Consider the following 17543-nt stretch of genomic DNA (forward strand, 5'->3'; position numbering starts at 1 on the left):
TTTATTTCGGCTCCTGGCTTTATCCCGTGCCTTCACGGTTCTCCATCTCTTCGGAAGGCGGTGGAATAACACCACACTGGACTTTGACTTGGGTTTTCGAGTCCAGTTCACCCATCAGCCCCCTTGCGCCCGCTGACCTGCATTGGCTCCCGGTCCGGCAATGCCTCAAATTTAAAATTCTCATCGTCGAGGGGAGGGGGAGGGAGAGGAGAAGGAATATTCAAAGATGAACAGATTGTGTCGACCAGGACTCAATACCCATTGGAGTGCGGAACAGAAAGCTTGCACTTCTACAAAATTTACTTTTAAATGGAACTTGCTGTGATCAAATTTGTGGAGTGGAGTAGAACTAACACTGGAAATTACAGCTAGGATGACAGTCTTTCAACTGGGTCATGAAGGGCAAGAGCATATAAAGCATAGTGCAGCAGTGTGAATGAATTATGAATGAAATTGTTTTTTATTATAGATATATATTTTTCAGTGCTTGTGCTGTGTCAGTAGACGCCGGTGATGGGTTGGCTGCTATGCGGCTTTAGAATGACACAGACATAGACATAGAATTTACAGCATAGAAACAGGCCATTCGGCCCAACTGGTCTGTGCTGGTGTTCATGCTCCACACGAGCCTCCTCCCACCTTACTTCATCTAACCTTATCAGCATATCCTTTTATTCCTTTCTCTCTCATGTACCTATCTAGATTCCCCTTAAATGCTATTCCACATTCTCACCACTCTCTGGGTAAAGACTTTTCTCCTGAATTCCTTTAAAGTCCTATTTGGGTGGGTGGGGAGCCAGCAGTTTGGGCTCCTGGGCAATGTGATGGTTTTGCAACCTGTGAACTGTTGCTGAAGGACGTGATCTGTGCAGATTCTCAAAGGATGGCAGGTACCTACGAGTTCCAAGAATTTTCTGCCTTATTGGCATGACTAATCGGTGTTCCTCACGGACCAGTGTGATACAGGGGCAATTTTTTGTAAAAAAAGCACTTTATCTCTTGGCTCCAGAGAGTAAATCCTTACAGCACTTTAAAAGCCACATTAGGAGAAGCAATTATACTCAAGATTTCTCCCCACTTTTAACTGCACTTTACAGCATTTAATTAACATCTGTTGATTAAACCGAGCTACTTTCATTCAGAAAGTAATTCAACTACAAAGGATTTTCCCTTCTTTCTTCTAACGCTGTGCGATGACTCAAATCTCAGACAGAGGAAAATAGCAGCAACCCAGATGTGGGGGGGAGGAAGATGACCACACTGCTTCATCGCACTAGGTGCGTTAAAGGGCAACTTTGCTTTCAGGTGAGTACACAAAGGTCATTCTCCCCCCCAAAAAAAGGTACAAAAAACCCAGCAAATACTGGAACCTTTGTGTTCACTCCAGTTTTAAAACATTATTCTCTAATGTTTTAGTCAAGGGGGCACCTTCACACTGTTTAGAAATTCAACTCAAAGGCTGCTTCTGGCATTTCCTGAATTGGCAAAAGCTCAATAGATACATGCACTGGACACGAGCGAACACTGGAAATTACAGCTAGGACACCATTTTAATAATTCAATAGCGTCTTGATAATGTTGCATTTACAACAACAACTTGGATTTATATACTGCCTTTTAACGTAGTAAAACGTCCCAAGGCGCTTCACAGGAGCGATTATCAAACAAAATTTGACACCGAGCCACATAAGGAGACATTTGGACAGTTGAGGTGGGTTTTAAGGAGCGTCTTAAAGGAGGTGAAAGAGGCGGAGAGGTTTAGGGAGGGAATTCCACAGCTTAGGGACTAGGCAGCTGAAGGCACGGCCGCTAATGGTGGAAGCGATGAAAATCAGGGATGTGCAAGGGGCCAGAATTATCCTGGAGCTATCAGAAACCCAGCGGCAGAAAATCCACAAGTTTGAGAATGTGCCCCTGCCGGTGCCCTCTAGTGCTGTCCTGCGGAGTTTGCAGGGTCAGTAGATCGGCACCTCAATAACATGTGACAAGTGGTTGCAAGTGCCAAGTCTGGCACATCTGGGGTGTCCTCCCTCCTGCCCTTGGGCCGGGTTGCCCAGCGCCCCAAACCCAGCCACAGTCACCTCGGCCCCCTGAACATAAGAACATAAGAAGTAGGAGCAGTAGTAGGCCATACGTTGTTCAAGAAGGCGGCTCACCACCACCTTCTCAAGGGCAATTAGGGATGGGAAATAAATGCCGGCCTCGCCAGCGACGCCCACATCCCATGAACGAATTTTAAAAAAATACGGCCCCTCGAGCCTGCTCTGCCATTCAATAAGATCATGGCTGATCTTCGACCTCAACTCCACTTTCCCGCCTGATCCCCATATCCCTTGATTCCCTTAGAGTCCAAAAATCGATCTATCTCAGCCTTGAGTATACTCAACAACTCAGCATCCACAGCCCTCTGGGGTAGAGAATTCCAAAGATTCACAAACCTCTGAGTGAAGAAATTCCTTCTGATCTCAGTCCTAAACGGCCGACCCCTTACCTTGAGACTATGCCCTCTGGTTCTAGGCTCTCCAGCCAGGGGAAACAACCTCTCAGCATCTACCCTGTCAAGTCCCCTACGAATCTTATATGTTTCAATGAGATCATCTCTCATTCATCTAAACTCCAGAGAGTATAGGCCCATTCTACTCAATCTCTCCTCATCGGACAACCCTCTCATCCCAGGAATCAATTTAGAAAATCTAATCTGTCTGAGCAAGGGGACTAATCTCAAAATTTTTTGTAGGAACCTTTGGGATTCTTTGGGGATTCGGGCCAGTTCTCTGGCCTCAACCCACTGGTGATGCAACACCTCCGCCCGTGCACAGACCGATACACCTGACTGGGCATACTCTACTGATTTGCCGGGTCCCAACTGAGCCCAACGTAGCCAGTACTTCACCCCTCCATTGGCGGCCGTGCCTTCATCTGTCAGAGCCCTAAGCTCTAGAATTCCCTCCCTAAACGTCTCTGCCTGTCTTCCCTTCTTTAAGACATTCCTTAAAACCTACCTCTTTGACCAAGCTTTTGGTCATAAGAACATAAGAAATAGGAGCAGGGGTAGGCCAATGGGCCCCTCGAGCCTGCTCCGCCATTCAACAAGATCATGGCTGATCTGATCCTAACCTCAAATCTAAATTCATGTCCAATTTCCTGCCCGCTCCCCGTAACCCCTAATTCCCTTTACTTCTAGGAAACTGTCTATTTCTGTTTTAAATTTATTTAATGATGTAGCTTCCACAGCTTCCTGGGGCAGCAAATTCCACAGACCTATTACCCTCTGAGTGAAGAAGTTTCTCCTCATCTCAGTTTTGAAAGAGCAGCCCCTTATTCTAAGGTTATGCCCCCTAGTTCTAGTTTCACCCATCCTTGGGGTCATCCTTACCGCATCCACCCGATCAAGACCCTTCACAATCTTATATGTTTCAATAAGATCGCCTCTCATTCTTCTGAACTCCAATGAGTAGAGCCCCAATCTACTCAACCTCTCCTCATACGTCCACCCCCTCATCCCCGGGATTAACTGAGTGAACCTTCTTTGTACTGCCTGTGCTTCCTCTCCCTCAGGCTGGGTGTCCCACTTTCCTCCCTCGCAATGGTGGGGTGAGCAGGAGGCCCTCCCCCCACATGTTTAGCCAGCCACTGCCCAGGAAAATTAGGTCAGGGTCACAGCGGGTCTAAGTCAGCGGGTAGAACACCCCTACCCCCCGGTAGCGGGAATTGCAGCCCATTGCAAGGCTACACTCACCGTGTAAAACGCTTCCTCTTTCCCCCAACCCCAACTAAATTCAACAGCCCCCAAGCAGGTGGTAGCAGGGCTGTGAGCAGCCAATTCTCAGGGAGGGTGAATTTCCGCTGGAACGCGACAAATCAATTTAAATCTGTTCTCCTTCAAAGCAGCGACAACATATTTATTTTAGAGAATCTGCTGTGTGTCACACTAGATTTACAGAGGGGGGTGGGAAATAGACTGGTCTCTGGTCCCACAGGGGGTACCTTCTAATGAACTTCAACCTGGTGATATCGAACACGGCTGCGTTGTGCAGGCTCCGCCGGGACATTCTTCATCTGAACAGTAATTTTCTTACAAAGCCGCAGTGATGTGGTGCCAATCTCTGGCGCTCGTTTGCTGTAACAGCCCTTAGAGGCCCAGTCAATTACGCGGCTGGTTTGAGGATGGCCAACACGACACGCTGGATGGTGATGGACGATCAGGGGAGGAGAGCGGTAACAAACACCGCTTTCTCTCTTTTTTTTCAATCACAATGTTCTGCGGTTAGCAACCGTTCTGCTTTTTGCAAACGAAACACGTCGTGGGATTCTCCCCGTCCCCCCCCCCCCCCGCCCCTTCTCCCTAATTTGTGACACGGCCGTGATATTTGCCATTTTTAAAAAAAAATTGTTTTTGCTACAAAAGAAAACAGCTTAAAGGGGAGGAGTTTTCATCCTTTGTTGATATTAACTGCAGGGTGAAAATGGGCGATGCTCAGTCTCTGGTTCAGGACCCATGGTAATATCTGCAGAAACGGCTGTCTGTGATGCAACAAAGCAAAATGTCTTGTTCTAAACAATGCTTTTCAAACAAAGGAATCAAAATATTTTACGACCCCGTGCTTTCTGAATATGGACAGGTCTTTTTTTGTATCTCTGACATTAACATATCCACATCATCTGTAATGTACGTTGCCTTTAGCATGCAACGCCTCGATTTTAAAATTCTCATCCTTGTTTTCAAATCCCTCCATGGCCTCTCCCCTCCCTACCCTATCTCTGTAACCTCCTACAGCCCTGCAACCTTCCGAGATCTCTGCGCTCCTCCAATTCTGGTCTCTTGCGCATCCCCGATTTTAATCGCTCCACCATTGGCGACAGTGTCTTCAGCTGCCTAGGCCCTAAACTCTGGAATTCCCTCCCTAAATCTCTCCGCCTCTACCCCCCTTTAAGATGTTCCTTCAAACCAACCTCTTTGACCAAGCTTTTGGTCACCTGTTTTAATATCTCACGTGGCTCGGTGTCAAATTTTGTCTGATGATCGCTCCTGTGAAGCGCCTTGAGACGTTTTACTACGTTAAAGGCGCTATATAAATGCAAGTAGTTGTTGTGATGCTTTGTTTAAGCTCTCACACTTCAATGTGCTGTTGTCTTTTCTTTGAGGTATTTTCCTCTCCCCTGCCTCCCCCCACAATAGAGTTGCCAACTCTGGTTGGACGTATTCCTGGAGGTTTCATCACATGACCTCCTGCCTCCAACAGCCTCGTCCAATCAAACAGCCTTTTTAACCATCTGCAATAATTTATAAACTGAAGCGTTCAAAGAAAATGAAAAAATCGTTTTTTTTTTAACGCCCCTATGATTTTTCTCCCAGGTTTGCTCGCAACAGTGCCCAGGAGATTAATATTTAATTCCTGGAGACTCCGGGACAATCCTACCCCACAATTGTCTGCCCTTCTGCTGACTCTTGCTGGGATACGGTTCTACTTGTGTTGGCAGCACCCCCGGGCCCCCCGCCCTGTACCTCAGCCAACTGGCCATGCTTCGTGTGTGAGCTTCAGTGGTGGTTGTCAGCCGTCAATTCGACAGTTCCCACATGTGTGCGCGTGAGAGTCGCTGCTTAGCGATTAGATGCAGAAATCCTGGCTGATTTCCACCCCCCCCCCCATCCCCCGCAAGTCCAGGAGTGCTGAGGCCCGCTTAGCTGAGGTCAGATAACTCAGCAGAGAATAAGGATCAAACCTGGTAAATCTCCTCTGCACCCTCTCCAAGGTCTTGACATCCTTTCCTAAAGTGTGGTTCCCAGAATTGGACACAATATAGATGCAGGTTCTTTCTGATTGGCATGGCTCGATATTACATCGTTTGATGCCCTTACCATGAGTGCTCCCCTTGGGTTTCTTTCAAAAAAAATTATTTAACATTTAACCCAATTAATTTTCTCAAGTTCGTATTTTAAATGTTCCCATTTTCAGACCATGCAATCAGGAATCGGTTAATCTTGAAATTGTTATCTGGCCTGAGTATTCTGATTTTAAATTGCATTTTTTAACCTCAGAAACTCTTTCCAAATCCCTTAACACTCTCAATCACAAGTGAGCTATATGGATGCTTCTCTGAAAGTAACCTGCACTTCTAAAGGAAATAAATGCTGGTGCCCAGGGATTCCTGCACTAATGCAAACTGTTGGGCCTTAGGTAAATACTGCACAATACAACAGTCAGTAACTTTTCAACAAATAAATCTCAGAGAATTCTTGCTGGCTGCATTGTGCAGTGTCACTTCATGCCAATGCACAGCATCATTTAAGTTATTAAGTACCCCACTCCACCAGCACACAAACATGCACACTGCACTGTCGAGGCTGTTAGGTTTCCAATCCCCTACCTCATACTGTGATTTCAAACCCTCAGGTTTTGCCTTCTTACCCACTGTTGTCGGGGACCATGAAATGGCAGCTTGGTGGCATTCTTATCTCTGGGCCAGAAGATTGCAGGTTCAAGCCCCTTTATGTGCCCCACTTGAATGAATAGTATTAGGCTGACATTCCAGTGCTGTACTGAGAAAGTGTTGCATCAAATTTTTGTCTGATGATCGCTCCTGTGGAGCACCTTGGGACGTTTTACTATGTTAAAGGAGCTATATAAATGCAAGTTGTTGTTATTGGTGACAGGCTTTCCATTAGACAGAATCAAGTTCCTGTGCGATCATTCGGGTGAATAACTGTCTGTAATGGAAGGACGGTAGGGTTGATATTCCGGAAGGATGCGATCAAATGGGTGAAGGACCTTTTTTCATTGGGACCTTTCTTGTGAAGATGCAGTCATTGCCTTATTGTCCTTTCCCCCGCACAGCAGTGTCATTCCACCACCTCTCCTACCCTCCCACAAACACATTGCACAGTCTGGGCTATTAAACCTCCCCTCCTCTTAAAAAAACACTATGTTGTCAGGGGGCAATCAAGTTTTTCCCAACACACTGCACTGGAGGCCATTAAAGACTCCATTCCTAAAAGAACACATTGTTGTGACTAACAACTAAAAATCCCTCCCCATGTGACAAACACTTAGCTCAAGAGTCCTACCATACCTCTGTTAATGTGCTATGCCTCTCCAGAGAGGGTTTTCCAGAACAATCCATGCTGTCCCCAAAACAAGCCTTTCAGTGATTGAAACTTGCAGTGTTTAATCGGTGACTATGGGGTATTGGTCAATCATTGTTCTGAGATGCTGAGCAAAGATCTGACGTTTTTTTTTACAACAGGACCAAATTTCCCAAACGGCAGAATGTCTGCAACACGATTCAGTTAATTTCTGCCCTGCCTCTATAAACACGCTATAACCTTTACAGCTAAGATGCACTCTAAAAGGTCAAACAGACAGCGCACTAGGAAAACCGATAGGCTTGGGCAACAGTCCCAGAGTATTATCTGTGTATCAAAAAGAAACCTTTGAGGACATCTACATCAATCATCCTTCAAGTTAAAAGATTATTTCTTCTACCCAACTTCTTTGCTTACTCATTGAAGGCAGTATTTAAAACGGACATGTTATATTTTCCCGATTGGCAGTGAGGCTCACAGTTTTGGTAGAATAGAAATGGACCTGTTTCTATTTGGCCTCCTCCTTTCCCAATGGGGCTGACTTGCACCGAGTCAACTGCCCTCCAGTACCTCCTAGCTGGGGATGTTACGGCCAATTGCAGCGCCCAGACTGATACCCTGGCTGAGGACAGTTAACTCAGTACAGACCAGGGAGCAAACTTGGGGTTTTCTGGCCTGTTCTTCGGTGCAGTGCTGAGGGAGTGCTGCACTGTCGGAAGTGCCATCTTTCAGATGAGATGTTAAATGGAGGTCCCGTCTGCCCTCTCAGGAAGTAAAAGATCCCACGGCACTATTTGAAGAAAAGCAGGGAAGTTCTCCTCGGTATCCTGGCCAATATTTATCCCTCAACCAACATCACTAAGACAGGTGATCTGGTCATTATCACACTGCTGTTTGTGGGAGCTTGCTGTGCGCATTAGCTGCTGTGTTTCCGACTTTACAACAATGACGACACTGCAAAAGTATTTAATTGGTTCTAAAGAGCTTAGGGACATCTTGAGGTCGTGAAAGGCGCTATATAAATGCAAGTCTTTTTTTTTTAGCACATAATCCAGGCTGAGACTTCAGCGGAGTAATGAGTGAGTGCTGCACTGTCAGGTGTCATCTTTTGGATGAGATGCAAAACAGAGGCCCCCGGCCCCCCCCCGTCTGCCAGATTTGGTGTTTTAGGCTATACAGACATGGGCAAGACCAGTCTCAATCTTCAGTCTGTGCTGAATTAGCTGATCTTAAACAAATAATGAATAAAGCTGACCACTAACCGGTGACCCCTGCTGCAAAAGTGCATGTGTGTAGATAGCAGATGATGGCAGGACAGGACTTGACTACGAGTTCTGACGAAAGGTCATCGACCCGAAACTTTAACTCTGTTTCTCTCTTCACAGATGCTGCCTGACCTGCCGAGTGTTTTCAGAATTTTCTGTTTTCATTTCAGGACTTGACGAAGATGTGCCACATGGTTGAATACTCAGATCCCCAATGCTGAGTGAGGCTCACACAACAATACTATGCTGGAGTATATTTTGCACAGGCACTGTCTGCCCTCAACTACCTCAACCAAAAGGACCTTCTTCATGGGTGAACCTAAACACACCTACTCCCACCTCTGTAACATCACCTGTCTCCACCCCTGCCTCAGCACACCTGCTGCCGAAACCCTCATCCATGCCTTTGTTACTTCTAGACTTGACTATTCCAACGCCGTCCTGGCCGGCCTCCCACCTTCCACCCTCTGTAAACTTGAGCTCATCCAAAACTCTGCTGCCCCGTATCCTAACTCGCACCAAGTCCCCGTTCACCCATCATTCCTGGTTGCTATCCAGTCATGCCTGCTGAAAAGGGTGTATTTGGCTGTGATGCTTTCTGTGTTTGTTCAACGGCAGCTTGCATTTATAAAGCGCCTTTAACGTCCCAAGGCGCTTCACAGGAGCGATTATCAAACAAAATTTGACACCGAGCCACGTAAGGAGATATTAGGACAGGAAGTAGGTTTTAAGGAGGAGAGAGAGGCAGAGAGGTGGAGAGGTTTAAAGAGGGAATTCCAGAACTTAGGGACTAGGCAGCTGAAGGCACGGCCGCCAATGGCGGAGCGATTAAAATCGGGGATGCGCAAGAGGCCGGAATTGGAGGAGCGCAGAGATCTCGGAGGGTTGTAGGGTTGGAGGAGGTTACAGAGATGGGGGGGGGGTGCGAGGCCATGGAGAGGTTTGAAATGAAGGATGCAAATTTTAAAATCGAAGCATTGCCGGACCGGAAGCCAATGTAGGTCAGCGAGCACAGGGGTGATGGTTGAACAAGACTTGGTGCGAGTTAGGATACAGGCAGCAGAGTTTTCAATGAGCTCAAGTTTACGCATGTTGCTAAAAGTTCGCTGACAAACCATTTGCAAGGATTAAATAATCTTCATTATCGCATGTAATTTGGTTAAACTATGCAAGTATGTCTTAAGCTCGGCTGTTCAACATCCAAAGAGCATTTTATCAGCACAAAGGCCTTCCTTATCAAAACAGCCTTAAAGGTTTTAAAACCTAATCGCTGCCAGCGTATCGATGCAAACCTAATTTCTTTTTGAAACCTGTCCAAGTCACTATACTAATTGCCCTCATCCCCTTTCCCTGCATACATTTCTGATCAATTTTTCAATACTCGTCACATCCCTAATTTGCCAGCATCCAGTCACCCAAGGGTATTCTCTACACCCTCTAACCTTGTGCATGACTTTTACGGGGAATTTCAATCCAGACCTTTTTAAGTAACTGAAGCCCAAGTCGGAATGTGCTATAAGATATTTATGGGATAAGTGCTGGATGCATACAATTTGTCTCGATGCTTTGAAATGCAGTCTTGTAATGCGCTTATGACGTTGTATGATACATCGTGCTTCGGTCGCAGACTCATCATTTATTATAACAAATCACTTTAGCCAAGGCTGCTGTGACGATCAATTGAACGGAAGAATATTTTGGAGGAAGGAAAAACAAGTATGTGACCATTGATCACTGACATTCGAAGGCAACCATCCTGATAGCACTGACTTAAGTCACAGTATTCCCTTTGACGTAGCTCTGGCTGTTTCTCGAATGTAAATTACTGTTAAGTGTCTTAGCTCATTTACGCAACAGTTTTAATTAATCTGTCAGCAGTATTTATGTAACGGAAACCAACTCTGGACTGTGGTGCATTCATCTCAATTGTGACGGGGTTAAAAAAAACGTAAAATATTTACCAGAGGAATACTGTATGATCAGGCGAGGCAGTCTGATCTATTTCAGTGACAATCTCGATGGGAAAAAAAACAATTTTAAAATTTACAGAAAAACTGAGAAATTAATAAATTCTCAGATTTGGCTGAAATCGAATCATTAAAATTATGTTTCTATCATATTTTGGAGATTGCATTGATGATGGAACAAGGGCATTTAATTCCTTCATCGAAGTTCAGTGCAAGTATACTGCTGATACTATGTTCAGTCGGTAAATATACTGCTCAGTATGATACTGAACGATACAGAAGGGAGGTCACAGGTTTGATTTCTGGTCTCTGCTTAGGTGCTAGTGGAGGATAGAACTACTGGCTCAAACATTCCGGTGAAAGGAGTGACAAAAATATCAGCGACTTCATTTGGAAGGTAAGAGTGAATGAGAGTGTGTGTGAGAGAGAGAGAGAGAGAGAGAGAGTGGTGGGGGGGGCAAGTGGAGAGGGAGGAGAGGATTGAGGGAGGGGGAAAAGGGGGGACAGGCAGGCAGACTGTGATGCCCACCTCCAAGCAAACATCCTGCTTATATGAAAATTCTCATCCTTGTTTTCAAATCCCTCCATGGCCTCACCCCTCCCGATCTCAGTAACCTCCTCCAGCCCTACAACCCTCCGAGATCTCTGCGCTCCCCCTATTCTGGCCTCTTGCGCATCCCCGATTTTCATCGCTCCACCATTGGCGGCCGTGCCTTCAGCTGCCTAGACCCTGAGCTCTAGAATTCTCTCCCTAAACCTCTCCGCCTCTCTCTCCTCCTTTAAGACGTTCCTTAAAACCTACCTCTTTGACCAAGCTTTTGCTCACCTGTCCTAATATCTCCTTATGTGGCTCGGTGTCAAATTTTGACTGATTTTGCTCCTGTGAAGCGCCTTGGGATGTTAAAGGCGCTATATAAATGCAAGTTGTTGTTGTTTGGCCAAAATAAGGGGCAGATCTGGTGAGGACTGTGGGTGAAAGCTGCAGGTGGCCACTGGGCTGTACCACTGGGACAGGGCATATGGAATTCCACAATGTCCTTCAACAAGGAGCGTGCCCAGAGGTAGAAAAGTGGATTTTGGAGGTTAGTCCAACTATTTCCGTGAAGTGAAAGGGAAAGTGATGTTATGTATGCAGTACCTACAAACTGAAATCAGCGTAACCTTCTCAGTGTTACAGAGTTGTTGCCTCTTAAATAAAATCTATTTTTTTGTGTTTGAAAATGTGCCTTCCTGCAATTCAATAGCAAAACATTGTTCTCCAGCACTCAAAAAAAAATCAATCGATCCAGTCTGCTAGTCAAGCGACAAAATAACCTTCAAACACTCTGAGTCACCCGGGTTAAACCTCATGGAGCTGGCCCAAAGCAGTGTTAAAGTTAAATGCTACATTACATCTCCCCCTCCATCCCCCACCCTCTCCCCAGTGAATCACTGCCACTCAAAATTACTCTCAAACAAGCCCCGATTGTAATGACAGATGATGCTGCCTCATCCCGTAGCTTGTGCCTCCCACTATAATGAAATATTACTGGATATTTGCACGGAACTCTGTCCTGATCCACCCCCTTCACCCCACCCCACATAGGGTTGCCAACTCTGGTTGGGACGTATTCCTGGAGGTGTCATCACATGATCTCCTGTCTCTGACAGCCCCGCCCTGCCCCTGCCCCCCACACTCACACCATTGGTCACCCAACACACCCATACTTGCGCCGCCCTGCCTTCCCACAGCCAATCGGAAAGCGAACAGACTCTTCATTACCCAATTGGATGATTTTTGACAGTCGGTCGAACAGCTTTCTTTTTCCCCATCTCGGATACTTTTTATTACCAACAACCAAAGTGTTCAAAAATTTTTTTTAAAGACAATTTTTTTTATTGCCCCATGATTTTTCTCCTGGGTTGCTCTCCTGGAGACTCCAGAGCAATCCTGGAGGGTTGGCAACCCTAAGCCCAAAACATACCAGCATGTTTCAGCCGATCTATGATAGAGTAACCAGCTCGGGGAGCAGCACTGAGGAATTTTTCTCTCTGGAAGTTGTGCTGTAGAACTGTTTATGATCACGCAGAGATACACTCAGAGCAAGAAGGATTCGCCCATTTGGGAGAAAATTAAATTGCTACGCCTCCGATGTATGCAAGCAAACATCTTACTCATGCACGAAATCATTCTTAGCTCCCAATTAAATAGTTCTACAATATAGATAACGGAGTGAGTATTAACACCACTGTCAGCCAATGAGTTGGAGGCAGAGTACATTAAACAGAGTCTCTACACACTACAGCAAACAGAGTCTATTTACACAGCATGCAGCAAACAGAGTCTATTTAAACAGAGTCTCTACGAACTACAGCAAACAGAACACGTGACCGAAACTACAGCTGAGCAACAGGTCAGTATTGAATCCCCCAAAAAGCGGTCGAGGCTGGGGGTCAGTTGAAAATGTCAAAACTGAGATTGATAGATTTTTGTTGAGGTAAGGGTTCCAGAACCAAGACGGGTAGGTGGGGTTAAGATACAGATCAGCCATGATCTAACTGAATGGCAGAGCAAGGGGCTGAATACCTACTCCTGTTCCTGTGTTTTTGAGGTCGTGAAAGGCGTTATATAAATGCAAGTTGTTCTTCTTATTGGAGAGAATTTGGAAAGGTCACTGGCAATTTGTTTGGGGTGGGAGGATTCACTTTACAGTCATTGACTTCTAATAACAAAACCTCTCAGTCTGCGCAAGGATAAAATAATTTGAAGTGAATTATTCCAAAGCCATTCAGCTTCAACCGATTTATTTTTGTTCACCGAGCATGCCGACCAAACTTTCCAGTTCCCTGAATCATAAACTGCCTTCCTTGTGCTAACCTGAATCATGTACCAGCAGCCGCAAGCCAAAAAAACTCCAAGCCCGAGTCAATATGCAATGGTGCAGTAAAAGGAAATTAATGGGCAAGATGGACTAGACTGAGCTATTAGACCTTAATTAGAAAAATCACAAACAGCGGGGGCATTTAGGCTTGAGGCTGTGCAGAGACACAACTAAAGCACAGCATATCTATAATTAAACCTTCCCTTGAATTAAAAAGAGAACTATGTTTATTTCTGCAAAACAGTTGCATTATTATAACTTTAACAGGATTTTTTTTATTGACAGGAAGAGAAAAAAAAACGAATGAACTTGCATTTGTATGGCACCTTTCAAGTCCTCGGGACATCCTGTAGCACTTCATAGTCAATGGATTACATTTGAAGCGCAGTGACCGTTATACAGGTAAGCACGACAGCCAATTTCCGCACAGCGAGGTCCCAAAAAACAGCGACCAGATAAATGATTGGTTACTGCATTTTTGGTGGTGTCGGTTGAGGGATCAGTGTTGGCCAGCACACTGAGAGAACACCCTGTCATCTTCAAATAGCGTCGTGGGAATCTTCTATATCCACCTGAACAGACAAGACAGGGGCTCGGTCTGACAGTCTCACCTGAAAGACGGCACGCCCTGACAATGCAGCATTCGCTCAGAGCAGGCACTGCAACCGCAGCCTAGATTACGTGCTCAATTTCCAAAGTGGGCCTTGGGAGTAGGTAAGGCGGTGTAAAGAAATCAGAAAGGGGTGCAGAGCGCCCACCACCAATGTTCAGCGTCACACAGAGCAGGAGTGGTGCAAATAACAAGGCCTACTCTAGCCATAGCAAGTAAAGGGGTGATCTAATTGATGTGTTTAAGATGATTAAAGGATTTGAAAGGGTAGATAGAGAGAAACTATTTCCTCTGGTGGGAGGAGTGTAGAACAAGGGGGCATAACCTTAAAATTAGAGCTAGGGGTGATGTCAGGAAGCACTTCTTCACACAAAGGGTGGTGGAAATCTGGAACTCTCTCCCCCAAAAAGCTGTTGAGGCTGGAGGTTAATTGTTAATTTCAAAACTGAGATTTAGATTATATTAGATTTAAGGGATATGGAACCAAGGCGGGTAAATGCAGATAAGATACAGATCAGCCGTCATCTAATTTAGCAGCGAACAGCCTCGAGGGGCTGAATGGCCTCCTCCTGTTCCTATAAGGAGGTACCCAAGCAAAGGCTGCAGCGTCTCACAGTCCAGAGGAAGGAGGAGTAATCGGGGGAGGGGGTGGAGAGGAAACCTCTGATGTCTTCTGGCTACAAGGGACATTGCTGCCCTGTGCCTGCCCTCTCGTCTGCAGATATCAGAGCAGGCAGACAAAGAAAGGGAATTAAATAAAAAATAAAAGTTTAAAAAGGCTCAAAATGCTGCTGCAGAAACTGTTTAACCAACGGCTACTACATGTCAGTCGTAGCCGTTGGTTAAACCACTACTACATGTCAGTAGCATGCTTGTAAACTCAACATATTGGGCCAGAATCTGCTGCCAAAATAACTGCGAGTTTAATGGCACTCGCCATTATTAATGTGTAAATTGTCCAGCAACTTGTGGAGAGGAAGAGATACCCTGTGAATTGCGAATCACCGCAAGTTGCTGGTCGACCCGCCGTTAGTTTCTTTCTCAACCTTTAAATCTCACTGGTTAAGGAGATAGACTGTTGGTCCTGTCGTTCACCAAGGTCCCAGATGCCCCGTTGCCCTTGCCACGCTGTTATCAGCTCGCACTTCCAACAAGTTAGGGTGCAAAAACTTTTGAGCTGAAGGGTGCAGGAAGAAGTCTAACTAACAGCGTACACTGCAGGATGCCCCATTCCAGCAAGTTCTGGCCCATTCGTTTTTAACAGGTCAGTCCTGCTTACCTGCAGGATTCCACAACTTTAAAAGAAAATACATGTATTAAATAATAGCTTGTCCGAATATTTCAATGTATTTCACACTGTCAATCATCTTTGGGCTGCACTGCCTGTGAGATATGCTGAACTCGCAAACACCCACAAACTGCAATAAGATGAACGATGAGTTAATCTGGTTTTTTTTGTTGTTGACTGCAATTCTAATGTTGGATCTACACCTGAAACGTTAACCTGCCTTTTCAGATGCTGATAGACCTGCTGTGTAACTCCCACCGTCTTTTAACTTAACGGCATAAATTAGAGGAGCTATCCAGGCATGAGGAATATCGGAGTCTAAAAGAGCAAAGGAATTGAATTCCCCCATAGGGAAATAGCGGGATCACTGGAAGAGGGTAGGATATTTGCATTCCCAGTCTGTATCGTAGTTTCCAGGAATTGGTGGCTCCAGATCTCCGAATTTCTTCTCTCTCCTCGCACCCCCCCTCCACCTTGCTGTTTCCAAGTGGAGCTCCCCCACAAGATACTCCCCATAATTGAAATCACCAAAGTGCTCTAATCTGGGAGGATGACCCTACTTGATGGTCTCAACATTACAGGACAAGAAGCTAAGTAAGAAAGAAACTTGCAAGGGATATCAAAATAAAACACAAAAATTATTACAATCCTATTAGGAAAAAGAGGGTGGTCAAGGGCAATGTGGGCCCCTTAAAAACTGATAATAATGATATTGTAAATGAAAATAAGGAAATGACAGACATGTTAAATAATTACTTTGCATCAGTATTTACAGTAGAGGAAGAGGATAGCATGCCGAATGCCCCAAGGAAACTAATTTTGAATCAGAGACGGGGACTCACCATAATTAACATAAGTAAATTAACAGCAATGAAGAAAAGAATGGCACTGAAGAATGACAAATCCCCAGGGCCAGATGGTTTCCATCCCAGGATTTTAAAGGAAGTAGGTGAGAACATTGCCGATGCCCTAACTATAATCTTCCAAAGTTCTCTCGATTCAGGAACCGTTCCTTTAGATTGGAAAATTGCACATGTCACTCCGCTATTTAAGAAAAGTGAGAGAGGGAAACCAAGGAATTATAGACCAGTTAGCCTAACATCTGTTGTCGGGAAATTACTAGAGTCTATAATTAAGGATAGAGTGACTGAACACCTTGAAAATTTTCAGCTGATCAGAGAGAGCCAGCATGGATTTGTAAAGGGTAGGTCATGCCTGACCCACCTGACTGAATTTTTTTTGAAGAGGTGACTAAAGTAGATGACAGGGGATTGTCTATGGATGTTGTTTCTATGGACTACCAGAAGGCCTTCGATAAAGTCCCTCATAAGAAATTATTAGCTAAAGTTGAAGCTCATGAAATTGAGGGCAAATTATTGACCTGGTTAGGAAATTGGCTGAGTGGCAGGAGACAGAGAGTAGGGACAATGGGCAGGTACTCAAATTGGCAGGATGTGACTAGTGGTGTCCCATAGGATTCTGTGTTGGGGCCTCAACTATTCATTGTATTTATTAACGACTTAGATGATGGGATAGAGAACCACATATCCAAGTTTGCCGATGACACAAAGATAGACAGCATTGTGAGCTGTGTAGATGGAAGCATAAAATTACAGAGAGATATTAATAGATTAAGTGAACGGGTGAAACTGTGGCAAATGAATTTCAATGTAGGCATGTGTGAGGTCATCCACTTTGGACCTAAAAAGAATAGTTCAGAGTACTTTCTAAATGGTGAAAAGTTCGAAACGGTGGCGGTCCAAAGAGACTTAGGGGCCATAGAGACATAGATCATTAAACTGTCATGGACAGATACAGGAAATAATCAAAAAGACTAATGGAATGCTGGCCTTTATATCTACAGGACTAGAATACAAGGGGGTAGAAGTTATGCTGCAGCTATACAAAGCCCTGGTTAGACCACATACTGTGTTCAGTTCTGGGCACCGCACCTTAGGAAGGATATATTGGTCTTGGAGGGAGTGCAGCGTAGATTTGCTTGAATGATACCGAGGGTTAAATTATGAGGAGAGATTACACAAGTGGAATTTAGAAGATTAAGGGGTGATTTGATTGACGTTTTCAAGGTATTAAGGGGAATTGATAGAGTAGATAGAAAGAAACTATTTCCGCTGGTTGGGGAGTCTAGAACTAGGGGCCATAGCCTAAAAATTAGAGCCAGGACTTGTGGGAGTGAAGTTAGGAAACGCTTCTACACGCAAAGGGTAGTAGAAGTTTGGAACTCTCTTCCACAAACGGCAGGTTAATTTTAAATCTGAGATTGATGGATTTTTGTTAGCCAAAGGTATTAAGAGATATGGGGCTACAGTGGGTATATGGAGTTAGCTCACAGATCAGCCATAATCTCAATTAATGACGGAACAGGCTGGAGGGGCTAAATGACCTATTCCTGTTCTTATGTTCCTATTTATCATTTCCTTCTAAACAAAGTTGAAGTACTTGGAATT

General features: G+C 45.0%; 1 protein-coding gene across 1 annotated transcript in view; it reads right to left on the reverse strand.

Moving 5' to 3' along the window:
- LOC137335116 (serine/threonine-protein kinase 3/4) overlaps nucleotides 1–17543 on the reverse strand; it is a 135525-nt gene that overhangs the window by 9007 nt on the left and 108975 nt on the right. The window lies entirely within an intron of this gene.

The sequence above is a fragment of the Heptranchias perlo genome, chromosome 19 (assembly GCF_035084215.1).
Source record: "Heptranchias perlo isolate sHepPer1 chromosome 19, sHepPer1.hap1, whole genome shotgun sequence".
Lineage (NCBI taxonomy): Eukaryota > Metazoa > Chordata > Chondrichthyes > Hexanchiformes > Hexanchidae > Heptranchias > Heptranchias perlo.